Raw genomic sequence first — 13,572 nt, 5'->3', positions numbered from 1 at the left:
AATTATTCATTTTAATTTTGTTATATCATTATTTTTGATTATAGAGAAGATTCAGGTTCTGTTTAATTTGGAATATGTTATTTTACTAAATATAAGCATACATCAACATTTAGCCTGCCGGTGGCAAGTGATTCTGCCTTTGCGACCAGTGCAGACCAAGAGCAGCCTGCACATCCGTACAGTCTGATCATGGTCTGCACTGTTCGCTATTCAGTCAGTATATTTTTAACACTCCTTCGAATAGTTAATGATAGTGCCCAAATTGAATGATGGACCAGTCCATTTTAAACATTTAGCAGGGTAAAGGTTAAGAAAACCTGTCAAGAACGCTGTAGAGTTATTCTGTTCGTTTAGTTGTTTCTTTCGAAGCCTTAAGGGATATCGTTCACAATTCTAAAGGCCATTTGAATGTTGCCTGAACTGAAAAAAAAGACATAGAGATGTTGTTGTTTTCTGTTTATTTGTTGCAAATCTCTGCAAAACGCTTCAAATAACAATTTCTGTGATTTTTCTTTTGCTTTGAAATTTCCATAAACAGTCTTACTGCAGAACAAACAAAAAATAAAAAAGAACTTACATGACAGGATACATTTAAACTTATTCATTTGGTAATCTCAGATATTTAAACTGGTTTTGTCAAACACATCAAGTAAGAGGTATATTACGCCCAAACGTCACAGCTGCAAGTATTAGTACTGCAAATTGTGTGTGAACATAAAAACATGTTTTAGACTACGTGTATTCACGGTACTGATGTATTTACAAATACTTACAAATATATAAGTAAACAGCACTCTAAGGGTTTCAATTTAAGTACTGGGATTTTTTTTTACCAGATACAAAACTGATATTGAGAGAAAGTTCCATTGAAAGTACTGTAACAGAAAATGATTCAAGCATTTAAATCATTTAAAATATTCTAGGTTAGATATCGTGGTCTTTCTTTTCATTTCTGACTAAAATTAACTGTATGATTGAGGAAGGTCAGAAATTGTAGCCTTTGAAGTTTACTAAATATTTTATATGTATAATTATTAGATTTGTCTTAGAATTAATTCTTCAGTATTTAGTTTTAAAGACTTATGGCTTTTCTTTAAAACTGTAAAATAGTAATGTAAGATCAGACGTCAAGTTGTCAAATTATTTCCAATGTATTTTCCTCTACTTTAAGTCAATAATACAGAAATATTGAATCTGCAAATCATGGAAAGCTTTTGGATTTACATAACAAACTTTCGCAAAAGCAATTGAATACCTTCTGAATAAAATGGATGAACTTACATTTTAAGTTATATTGCTAGTTTATGCTTAGGCATATACTAACGATATAATTTGATAAAATATCTTGAAATATTCAGTAAATATTGTCCATTTTAATCATTTATAGAAGTGTCACAATACATGTAGCATAGCGTATAAGTCATACTTGAAACTTCATTTATAGTACAGATTTTAATTGCTCTATTTTCAAATGTTATAGATATTGCGTTGCATCAAAATGCATGTATCTAATAGCAACGTTTCATTTGTTATAATCAATATCTTATTGCTGTCAAACACAACATATAATACAGCATGATTTTGTTCTTAATATCAGGTCGAAAGTCTCATATAAAATATTCACCTTTGGTCAACTTAATACGACTGAAAGTTTTGTGCGTGTAAGGTCTCTGTCTTTATATATCTGCAAGTACACCCCGTGCAAAGTCTCTCGAACTTGTCCTTTATGATTATGGAGTTCATTCTTTTTTCCAGAAGAATCCACTTTCATAGTTCTAAGGGGCACACATGATGTAGCATTATTCACTTTTGCCATTCTTTATTTAATATTGCATGTGCCCGAGAGACACAGACTTTTTTTTCTGATCTTAGCAAAGAAATGCAATAAATATCTCAAAAGTTATCTAATTAAGGATATCAATAATACCCATTCTACATCTGTATATAACAATAAAGCCTGACAATGAATGATTGTGCTAATCAAATTAAGACTCTAATATTCGTTTGATATTTACAAAGGGAAACTATTTATTAACTTGTTTATAGTAAACATTTTCATATAATTTGCGATTTATTAAACAAATGATTATTTATTAGCTCAATGCCTGCAATTGATGTTTCAATTGGAAGTAATTCAATGAATTTAACAGTTTCAATCGATTATTGCTCGGAAAGTGTTATAGAAATGTTAAGACATGTAAAATGCATTGATTACAGAACCTACAAGTTTCCGAACGTAAACTGTTGTGTTGCGCTCTAGGCTCTGATACAAAAAATAACAAATTAACACGAGCTATGTTACGTTCTTTATTTAAACAGGGTTTGTTTGAATATTAAAAGTTCAAGACAGACAACCTGTTTTCAGAAATGTTGATGTTACAATTTTCCCGATGTTATAAAATTCATATTTAATATCCTACAAGGATTGTTTTACAGCAAAGCATTGTACTAGTAATGTACTGTAATCGTTTTTCTGTCAAAATTAAAATGCACAGCTATGGGGCTAGAGGGCGTGGAAGGTAGCTTGCATTTCCACTACCGTCCATGAACAGGTTCAATCAAACCGAGCCAGAAACATTTTCATTTATGTCGTGTTCGGCGACCTGTGTTTTTCCACTTTTTGTCATTTTGGAAAGGTGGATTTAAGGAGTCGTATTTGGTTAACAGATCATTTTCCCTCGAAGTCCGTTTGTAACGTTGGTCTAGTATACGATGCTGACAGATATTATTGGATTTTTCATAGAAACGGCAGTGCAACACAGATATTTAAGAACAGAGCACGCATTGATAAAGTTAGATGACGGATAAAGCGAACGTTAGGATGAGATTGATCAAAATTTATTCATCGACGGATTATTAACACAGGTGAATATTTAGTCAGTTCAAAATAGAGTATTAAGGATTTAGTACAAATTTTAATCGGAAAATGTGAGTTAATATAATGTATCGTTTTCGACTTGCTTTTTGATACAAAACTCCATTTTTCCTGGTATTTAATAAAATGAATTAAATTATAATGAAATCCGTTTATGACATTGGAATGGAACAATTTTAGATTTTGATTTTATCCTTAATTTGAAAAGAAATTTAATACAGAGTTGACGTGTGTTTGAACAGTTCAATACGTATAATTTGTTCATCAAAATGCACAACACAAATTATGAACAATTCATGAACGAAACTTTGTAAGATGGATTACGTGATCATAGTTTTATGGCGATTATTTGGAGAAACTGCGATAAATTGTCATCTCCCTATTATCTTTAATGAAGACAAGACAGCAATAGTCAAAGTATCATGAAAAAACTTTTAAAAAACCTTGAAGTTCTTGTTTTGTAAAGTAGCAAGTTATGTCTGATATGAATTAAGTCTGATTATGCACCAATAAGGAATATGTGAGAAGTTGAAAGAAATCAAGGGTGGTAGCAGAATAAAACTTAATACAGAATATCAAATCCAAGCTACAAAAAATAGTTAACCTTTAGCCTGCTAAATTTCTAAAATGAACTTGTCCATCATTCAATTTGGGCAGTACCATTTATTATTCAAAGGGGTGTTCACTGAAAATTTACTATCTGAATAGCGAACAGTGCAGACCATGATCAGACTGCACGGATGTGCAGGCTGATCTTGGTCTGCACGGGGCCGCAAAGGCAGCAAAGGCAGTATCGCTTGCCGCCAGCAGGGTAAAGGTTAATGGCAGGTCTAAATTCTGCATCCATTTAACGGATGCTATTTTTGCTGGTGAACTTGTTTGGGCAAAGTTTTCTGTTGGCATTACAATTACAAACAAAGTTAAAGATAGATTATTTCGTTGTATTAATCCATTTCAGAGTGCATCAATGGAAAGGTAATGGAAACATTATAATGTTCTATAAACTAATAACTGCTTCACAATTGTATCCCTTAGTTATAAAGGACAGTTTCATAGTTCCGTTTTGGAAAGGTGAAACATTATATGTACAATATAAATGTAATAAAATGTGCAATAAGTATCTCAATACTCATTGCCTCTACAGTCTAGTTCCTTCCAAATTATCAGTTCGTCCTTGTTAAGTTATATCTCTGTCAAATACACTGTCTTTATATATCACAATTGGTGCTTCTGAACACAAACATGTATATATCAAAGGAAGATGATGCGAGAGCTACAGAAGAATCGGAGTTACATGATGCAATTTACCGTATTTAAGCATTTGTCATTTTCTGTTTTATTTAATTTGATTAGCAATTTAGCATTGATAAATCATAGATCTTTGTCAAAAGATGTAAAGTATGTAAAATACCAGAGCATCAATCTAAACTGGCTCTTGACATATCCTATTACACTACAGTGAAACGTTCTATATTTGTCTTGCATGGTAATGATTTATCGCGCCTTGCATGTGGCAATACATTTTATTCTATTAGAAAAAGCACTGCCAGGAAATTGTTCATGTCAAACGTCCCATACTAATACATAAAACAGAACGCTTAACAACGCGATACATTATGTTTGGAAGTATTATGCTTTCCTGTGCTAAATGCGGACGTGATTGTGTACAATCAAGAGAATAATCAGGAAATTATAGTTACAAATGTAACATCTGCATGCATACAACATACATCCTGCAACATTAATTTAGAATTTATATGAAATTTAACGTCGTTCAGGAGCATTTTCCACAGAGGATTGTACATGTGCGGAAATATTCATTTTACTTTTGTCTGTTGTCATTCTATGACAATTTAGCGATATTCGGAATTCAACACAACATAAACAGTAAGGAGTGTTTTCTTTTACATTTGTATATACACCAATAATGTTCTCTGAAAAGTACGTGTGCAGCATTAACGTCTATGTTCGTAGTCGATTGAATTATAAATTGAAACCATGTCTTTATTCCGTGTACTTCCGTCTTCTTAACCCCATGCTGGACGTTCTATTTGTTCTTGGAGTACTATATTCTTAATTAAATGATCGATGTAATTTTGCTGTCTTAGAGTACTATATTGTTTATTGAACGATCGGTGTAGGTGTTCTGCTTTGGAGCGTTATATTGCTTAACCCTTAGCCTACTGGCGGCAAGTGATTCTGCCTTTGCGACCAGTGCAGACCAAGATCAGCCTGCACATCCGTGCAGTCTGATCATGGTCTGCACTGTTCGCTATTCAGTCAGTAATTTTTCAGTGAACACCCCTTTGAATAATAAGTGGTATGGCCCAAATTGAATTATGGACCAGTCCATTTTAAATATTTAGCAGGGTAAGGGTAAATATTATGTTGTCTTGCAGTACAATATTGTTTATTAAACGATCGGTGTAGTTGTGCATTTTCTTAAAACTTCTTACAGTGCAAGCTGTCTTCAGTAGTTTAATTCTGTTCTGTACAGGTAGACCTAATGTGCAGTTCTTCAGCAGACACTTTTGTCGGCAAGACTAAGATAATTCACCTACCTATATTTTATTTGTAATGGTCTAAACATACATACAATTCTATCTATTACGGTATTCAAGATACGGTAGATTTGTAATAGACAATAAACATTAAAGAGTTTGCAACTGATAACGTAACGATTTAATTTCATGCCGATAATACTGCCGACAAATTTAGTGTACATGATATACAATGTTCCTGCAATCAACGTCCAGTGTGTTCATATCAAGCCAAGTGAACATTTTGAGAACATTTTTTATTGATAATTTTTATAAGGAAAGTAATGTCAATTGCTGCTGTCTGCCTTTGCACACCTTAGTGTTGCAATGGCCTAAAATAATTATAATTTTACTGTATATTTATTCAAAATAAATCAACGCGTAACTTGTAAGCTGTTATCCATAAAAATACATCAATACAGTGCTAAAGACTAATGTTGATTATATTGATTCGACTTGAAAAAGACCTAACTACTTGCTTATAGTGAATACATAAGGGAACAAAACCATATTTTATTTCATTACAAGCTATGGTTTTGAAATTAAATAATTACTTATTTTATGAAACGAACAGAACTTCACAGCGGCTAAATCAATCCCGAGTTAATAAACATCATCGCAATTATTACTTTTTGCCTACATGGCCCTTTGAAGAGTTGTGTTTTCAGAAGTGCAATGTATTTCTCCTGATTATGCCGGCTTTGTGAAATGTTTCCCGACTATACATTTGGGAGTTCACATACTGACACTTTTAATAATTTTCCCTAACAAATCGTTGAAAAGTGCAAACTATATTCTCTAAGTCGTAATACGAGAGCAGCTTATTTAGATATTGGTGTCTGTGTATACTAGGAACTAATGTAAGCAGGGGCATGGTTAAATGCAAAACTTACATTTTGTATCACAAGAGGCGTATACCAATTATCTAAAGTATATAAAATATATCAGATAGGTAAATCTAACGTGATCACTTGCGTTGACATTTGCTGACAAGTTTACAACATTTATCACAGCGACATCAAGACCAAGTCGCAACATTACTCTTTTCCTAACCATGTAGCCACTTATGCATCGTGAAAAAATTTACATCTGTTAAACGATGAACGTTTGTTCAGAGTACATATATGTCTAAAATCAGGCATGTTTAGATTTCAATACCATCACGATTTTCTACAGCAATGGACTATAACTCATGACAGCTCGATCTATAATATACGTCTAATATTTCGAGCCCTGTGTAACTAAACAATTTCCCTTACTCAGATTTATGACACTTGTATTATATTGACAGAGATTTCCGTTTAGACCATTTATTGTTGGTGATATCTTATTGGAGGCGTGGGTTTATAAATATTGTAATTTTCTTACAAGAAGATTTGACAAGAAGATAAAGTATTTTTCAAGAAAATAACACGTTTGTGTCAAAATCATCAGAGAGCATAACAGCTCATTACGGGCTTGTAATGGCCGTAGAGGTAGTTGCCAACAACTACATTTAAAAGTTGACTTGACATTGCTTCTATTCAAATTATATAGAACGTGACAAATTATTCAGTGGTGGAAGTATTTTATTTATGCCATTCTAAATTAATCCGGTGCCAATTAGTAACAGCAACGACCAGAGTGTGTTCGAAAACAAAACACCAGCCAAGATAAATGGACAGTTGTTCACAATAATTTAGAAATATTATCTTAGATAAAGATGAGAGATAACACTCGTCAGGTTATCACTGCCATAAAAGCGATTGCGTAATTGTACGGTTACGACGCAGTTTTCGTATAAATTTGTGAAATATTAAAAATTTTCATCTTCTCTAAAACATACATTATGATTTATAATAGCTGTAAAAAGCGCATTTTCCAAGTTAATTGCCTTGTTTAACTTTCAACAGCTCTTAAGCATAAACTAAGGTGTGTCCAAACTCCAAGTGGCATCTAAATTTTAGTTACAAAACATAGATTTGCTCGTTTGCGGTTTTATTGGATGTAAAACATTGCAAATGTCTCAAGTAACTTTGTCTATGAATTATTGCTTCAAGGAATCTGAAATAGACTTAATGTGGAACAAACAAATGTAGAAATGGCATGATTGGTTACTTTCATTTTTATCAATTCTTGCATACTAAGATTTTAGACCAAAACATCTTATTTCTTTGGAAACTAAAAGTTATATAACGCCCAAACGTCTTGTTCGATATCATCAATTATAAAACTGCATATGTAAACATTAAATAATTATGTTTTTTTTGTATATAGATAGTACTCTGTTTTGTTTTAACTGGGGACCAATCGCCGCTTATCATGAAAAACATTTCGTGTATCATTGAAAGTTCCATTTACCTGAAGGGGGACGAAGATTTAGCAGTTAAAAGTGCCGGACGCTCAATCCGGACCCGTAGGTTCGAGCCCTAATGGAGACCTCCTCAAACACGCATCAGTCTTAGGTACATTCTAAAAGACATTATTCAGTTGCAATGCTTGAGATGACCTAAGTTCCATTTGAAGCAAAATGAATTTGTTTAGTCTGGTTAAATATTAGTTTAATTTTTTGGAGTATGGTTAAATATCAATTTAATTTTCTGGAGTCAAAAAGATCCATTCAGTATTTCGTATAGAGAAGTAATATCTTTGTAGAAACAAATGTGACAATATAATTGATAAATTGAAAAATTTTGATTTGTAAAATACCAATCAATCTGCAAACATTATAAAGACATTTTTCGTTAACCCAAGAATACTTTTCATTTTTCCATGCTTGCCGAAAATAATAATTTCGCCAAAGCTGGTATCAATCAATCACTTTGTTTTGCACATCGTCCAAACTGATTACATTGTCTTCCTAAATATTATTTATTATTTAAGGTTAGATAGCGTGATCATTCTTTTCATTTGATGAATATTCACTGTACAGTTTAGGTAAACCGGCGGGTCGTTTCACTCTTTAGCTTTTGAAGTTTATTTTTCACTAGATAATATGGTCGAATAGCAATTAAATTTATTGTTTTGTTGTCTCAGGTGAAATTGTTTAATATAACGTTTTAAGCAGTGATGAGCTTTAAAGTAAATGATAATAATGTGAAATTCGAATTCTGATAAAAAGAAAAAAAAACACAGTTTGTCTGCAAATGCTTTAAAGAGGTTACATTGAAGAATGATCTTTTATCATTCCGAAAGCAGGATGGTGAACCGACTTTTGAATCATGTTGCAACTGACTTTTTGTCTTCCTTAGTATTTGTTTCTAAGTCATGATCGCCCATCTTGCTACTTCTGATTAAAATTCAATGTACTTTATAGAAAACCAACAATTTGTTTTATGTCATAACTTAGTATTTTACTATGCATTGTACCAGTTTATTTAATACACTCCATAAAGATGAAATATGTCTAATAACTTTAGAATAATAGTCCAGACTTTATCTAATTAGCAGAAATGTTTTTGCTATGCCGAAGTGAGAAATTACTTCCTGTCGGTAATTAGCTGTTTGTCTGGCATTTTTTCACGTTAGCCTACAACAAAAACTTGCGTTTTTGTCGCAAAAAATATCCACAATTCGGCCTTGCGAATCAACAGCTACTAAAAGGCAACAGCTATACACATTTTGTAATGGGGTCCGCTTTTCTATATTTGAAAATTTAGAAACAGTAAACTTTTTTTCTCTGTTTTTAATTTCGTACATCATTTTGTGTTTGTTAGCTTGTGAAAAGACACACTACATACAGAAATTTAAATTTGAAATTTTCTAAAGTTTTATAGATGCAAAAAAAATGTAAAAGAAATTCACAGTAAAATTGTTCGTTAGTGGCATTTTTAATATGTCGGTTGTACATATCCGGTAGCATACACATTATAAATTATTCAGTTGTGTACGCAACATCTGCATGTGAATTCAAACAGCGTTACGTTGGTTTGAAAAAAGTGCACCAAGGAAAACTTTTTTTTTCTTTTTTGTTCAATGAAATATTCTTTATCATTAAAAAGAAACGGTATAATGTGTCACAGTGTGTTTCAATTGAATATTCGTTGTTAAAGGAATCTCACTCTCATTACATGTAATCATAAATTATAGATATATTATGCATCCATGCGTTCTATTTAATTGCACGATATATATATAGCACTTAGTGTACGTGAGACGGATGTGTTTTTACCTCACCTGAGCAATGCTCAGGTGAGTTTTTCTAATCACTCGATGTCCGGCGTCTGTCTGACTGTCGTCTGTCTGTCCGTCAACATTTAGCTTGTGTATGCGATAGAGGCTGTACTTTTCAACTGATCTTCATGCAATTTTGTCAGAATGATAACCTTGATGAAATCTAGGCCAGGCATGAAAATGGGTCATCTGGGGTCAAAAACTAGGTCACTAGGTCAAATCAAAGAAAAACCTTGTGTATGCGATAGAGGCTGTATTTTTGAATTAATCTTCATGAATTTTGGTCAGAATTATTACCCTGATGAAATCTAGGCCGAGTTCGAAAATATATTATCTGGGGTCAAAAACTAGGTCACTAGGTCAATTCAAAGAAAAACTTTGTGTATGCAATAGAGGCTGTATTTTTCAAGTAATCTTCATGAATTTTGGTCAGAATGATAACCTTGATAAAATCTAGGCCGAGTTCGAAAATGGGTCATCTGGGGTCAAAAACTAGGTCACTAGGTCAAATTAAAGAAACACTGTGTATGCGATAGAGGCTGTAATTAATTTTCATGAATTTTGGTCAGAATGATTGCCTTGATGAAATCCAGGTCAGCTTCGAATATTTGTTATCTAGGGTCAAAAAGTAGGTCATTAGGTCAAATCAAAGAAAAAACCTGTGTATGCGATAGAGGCTATATTTTTCAATTGATCTTCATGAAATTCAATCAGAATGATTGCCTTGATAAAATCTTGGTCAAGTTTGAATATGGGTCATCTTGGGTCAAACATTAGGTCACTAGGTCAAATCAAAGAAAAACCTTGTGTATGCAATAGAGGCTGCATTTTTCAATTGATCTTTATGAAGTTTGGTCAGAATTATTGCCTTGATAAAATCTAGGTAGAGTTTGGTTATTGGTCATCTGTGGTTAAAAACTAGGTCACTAGGTCAAATCAAAGAAAAACCTTGTGTATGCAATAGAGGCTGCATTTTTCAATTGATCTTTATGAAATTTAGTCAGAATGATTTCCTTGATGAAATCTAGATCAAGTTTGAATATGGGTCATCTGGGGTCAAAAACTAGGTCACTAGGTCAAATAAAAGAAATACTTGTGTTTGCCAATTTTAATGATACTTGGTCAGAATATTTTTTCCATGCAATCACTAGGTCTATGTTTACACACACCGCCTCGGTAGCCTAGTGGTAGAGCGTCCGCTTCGAGTGCGGGAGATCGTGGGTTCGATCCCTGGCCGCGTCATACCAAAGACGTAAAAACTGGTACTAGTAGCTTCCTCGCTTGGCGCTCAGCATTAAGAGGATAGTACTAGGACTGGTCAGCCCGGTGTCAGTATAATGTGACTGGGTGGAGTATCATGTCATGTGTCTACGGCGTGATATTCCAGTGAGGCAGCACTATAAAGTCGGGCATTATGCTCACTGCTACAAGTAGACACCGTCGTTCATATGACTGAAAAATTGTTGAGAAAGACGTTAAACCCGAACACACTCACTCACTATGTATACACTGTTACGGTGTATTATGGTGTGTGTTCTCAGGTGAGCGACCCAGGGCCATCTTGGCCCTCTTGTTATTAAATTCTGATTATCCTTTATTTCGGTCAGAATTATCTTAAAGCCAACAATTGTTATATGATTCCGCATGTAGAAATAAAATCTGGAAAGTAGATTCCTCGGAAGCACCGAGAACAAGCAAATAGTGAAAATTGCAGACTCGGTTTGATTGAGTCTGTTCATGGGCAGTAATGGAGAAAGCAACACTGCCCACGCCCCCTAGCACCGGCTTAAGCAATATTCAATCTTCAAATCTAAATGAGTTGAAATCAATAGTCCCGAAGGACCAGAAAATAAGTCATATTATGAATACAAAAAGCAATCTAGTTAATTGATTTCAAGCATCTGAGGAAACTTTCTAAATAAAGTCGATGACATAGTTTTTTACGTTTACGTGATGTTGATATTCAGTGAAATAGTCAGGAAAAATAGAGAGTTATAAAGGCGTAGCTTTAAAAGTTTACGTTAAATGATAAATGTATGGGTAGGAACACATCCAGAGTCGCATATCATGTGATAGGAGAGGCTGATGACAATAGGTGGGATAAAAGGTGGAGTCAGTTTCTACATCAGCCTACAATCCGATATATGGAACATATAAAACCTCTGGGCAATCTGGCTAGTTTGAAAGGCAGTAACAATTTAAAATCGTGATACTCGTACAGTATTACCAATCAAATTTCCATACACTGAAACAAAATTTGCATTTAGCAGATTCTCTGTCTGCATCAAGCTCATTTTATTGAATATTGTAATCAGTTCTAATGCCATTCATCGCTGACAAGACATCTTCATTGCACTACTTGACAGTTCTTGACAAGTTGCCGATTACAACAAAAACATAAAGTTAGGGTAACGAGAGAGTTTTGATTGTAAATCTTGATCGTAGCAAAATAAAAAAAGAAGAAGATACTAGGGCAACTCTTACCGTGAAATACAATATTTACTTGTTAGGACTTAACCTTACCCTGCTAAATTTCTACAATGAACGTGTCCATCTTTCAATTTAGACAGTATCATTAACTGTTAGAAGGTATGCTAAATAAAAGGATACTGACGGAATAGCGAACAGTATAGACCATGATGCACGGATGTGCAGGCTGATCTTGGTCTGCACTGGTAGCAAAGGCACTGTTCGGTAACTGGCCATTTTCACCTGAAATTATTGATCACGTCGATTCATAAATCAGTCGCCAAGACGTTTAATTATTGTGAAAAGTGTGAAAACGTGGGTCTTCATCAATTAACGAGATATTATTGGACATCATATTGGTTTAATATTGCAAATGTTCTGTTCACTATAATAGTACGTAATTGATATTTGTCATAATGCTAGAACAGCTTTTCGATACGAAACAAAATCATATCATAATCAGTGTTTTCAAATATTCCTGGTTCTCTTTTTTTAATTACGTACATTGCTTCAATCCAGAAATTTGATGAAATTGTGTGTTTAATATACGTCTTGGTGTTAAATAAATGCATTAATTTTGTAACTATGATTTAAATCTTGTACTAACTTTACTATATGTCACCAGATACATTATGGAAATTACACTTATTGTCAGTATTTGAAGTGTTGTTTCGCTTACAAAATAAAGCATAAACCTGCTACGAAAAGCTTCTAATATCTAACTTGGAAGTCGTTCGTGCATTAATAAATAATACCTGTGATGTTTAGCATATTAAGCAAAAACTCTTATTTTAACAAAGTTTGCGTCATGTCATACATGTATAATTATGGGAAAATGCATTTCTTCTCAAGGAATCGTGTGACCAGATTTAGTTACATATTTTACGTTCTTTGAAGCTTTAACAAAAGCTATGCCTAAAATTATAAAGGAATTAAAAAGAGCTGTATAAGTGTTTTATAGCAACCCAGTGTACACTCGAATACCATGAGCAGAATTAAAAAAAAAACTGAAACATTGATTTGAAAATGGTGTACTGAATTCCATGATAAAATTAAATGCCCGTGAACAAGTAAATCGAATGAGTAAGTTGTGATCCACGAGTTCATATCCCGACGAAAAAAATCTTTTGACCAAATCCACGAAAAGTCTTGCCTACGGAATTAAATGATTCCATAGTATACTAAATTTCTGATTCCAGATTTTTTATTATATTGACATCAAAGGTAATTCGTTACTTTCTGCTGAAATATCGCACTTTAATACCTTAAGATAACACATTTGATGTAGAGAAATAACTTTATCAGTACATCTGTTCTGTTATTGTTGCCAATATGTGAAGGTTATGAAACTCCAATCTGTAGTGGTAAATCTCAGAGGGAGATGTGGTATTAAATCTAATTTAATTTTCCCGTCTGGAGAAACTTTAACAAAGTAAAATCGATTTCGAATTACTGCAGGCTATTTAAACTTAATTTGAAAATTAGATTTGATAAAGAAGACAATTGACATGTGTATTTGCAAGATTTACTTAGTTT

The 13,572-nt window shown here is 33.2% G+C and overlaps 1 protein-coding gene across 3 annotated transcripts in view; it reads left to right on the top strand.

Annotated features, from left to right (window-relative positions):
- LOC128550396 (uncharacterized) overlaps positions 1–13,572 on the top strand; it is an 84,808-nt gene that overhangs the window by 66,353 nt on the left and 4,883 nt on the right. The window contains exon 1 of one of the 3 annotated variants that reach the window (XM_053529368.1): positions 2,711–2,865. The exons of the other annotated variants lie outside the window; for them this stretch is intronic. The gene's annotated coding sequence lies outside the window, so the exon portion shown is untranslated. Of the gene's footprint in view, positions 1–2,710; positions 2,866–13,572 lie in introns of those variants that run through there. 3 annotated transcript variants of the gene reach the window in all.

Source organism: Mercenaria mercenaria, chromosome 17 (assembly GCF_021730395.1).
Source record: "Mercenaria mercenaria strain notata chromosome 17, MADL_Memer_1, whole genome shotgun sequence".
NCBI lineage: Eukaryota > Metazoa > Mollusca > Bivalvia > Venerida > Veneridae > Mercenaria > Mercenaria mercenaria.
The sequence above is the reverse complement of the archived record's forward strand: the minus strand, read 5'-3'. Positions and strand labels throughout refer to the sequence as shown.